Source organism: Triticum dicoccoides, unplaced genomic scaffold (assembly GCF_002162155.2).
Source record: "Triticum dicoccoides isolate Atlit2015 ecotype Zavitan unplaced genomic scaffold, WEW_v2.0 scaffold128626, whole genome shotgun sequence".
NCBI classification, from domain to species: Eukaryota; Viridiplantae; Streptophyta; class Magnoliopsida; order Poales; family Poaceae; genus Triticum; species Triticum dicoccoides.
In genome coordinates this window covers 100,434-101,048 of record NW_021190438.1, presented here as the reverse complement: position 1 = coordinate 101,048, position 615 = coordinate 100,434, and the positions used below count along the sequence as shown (strand labels likewise).

General features: G+C 39.7%; 1 pseudogene; it reads left to right on the top strand.

The window, feature by feature from the left end:
• Positions 1-615, top strand: part of LOC119343462 — a 4,267-nt pseudogene that overhangs the window by 2,619 nt on the left and 1,033 nt on the right.

Here is a 615-nt window from a genome sequence, read left to right as displayed (position 1 = left end):
TGGGAGTTAATTAATAATTCAAGGCTAGGTCACATAAGGAATGTTTTGCATTTGAGCTTCATCTACCTCCAACACACTTGAAAAGTTGTTTCCTGTATTGCAGCTTATTTGCAGAAGACTATCTTTTCAAACGGAAAAGGCTCGTACGGTTATGGATAGCAGAGGGTTTCATCGAGGAGAGGGGTGAAAGCACTCTAGAAGAAGTGGCCGAAGGCTATCTGAAGGAATTGATTGATAGAAACATGATACAACTTGTTGAGAGAAACTCATTTGGCAGGATAAAAGAATTCAGAATGCATGATATCTTACGTGAATTGGCAGTTCATCTAGCCAGAAGGACTGCTTTGGTGATACATATGAGGATAAATGTGGGAAATCACTTGAGATGGATGTACGTCGACTGGTACTGCATAAAGTAACGAAGGATATTTATCAGACATTATCTGGTATGCACCGATTTAGAACTGTCATTACAGTGGACAATAGCGTGCCAACGTTCACTATACTACCTCTGCTATGTAAGAAGTCAAGATATATGACAGTGTTAGAATTAAGTGGTCTACCCATTGAGAAGATCCCAGATGCTATTGGAGATCTTTTCAATCTCCGCCATTT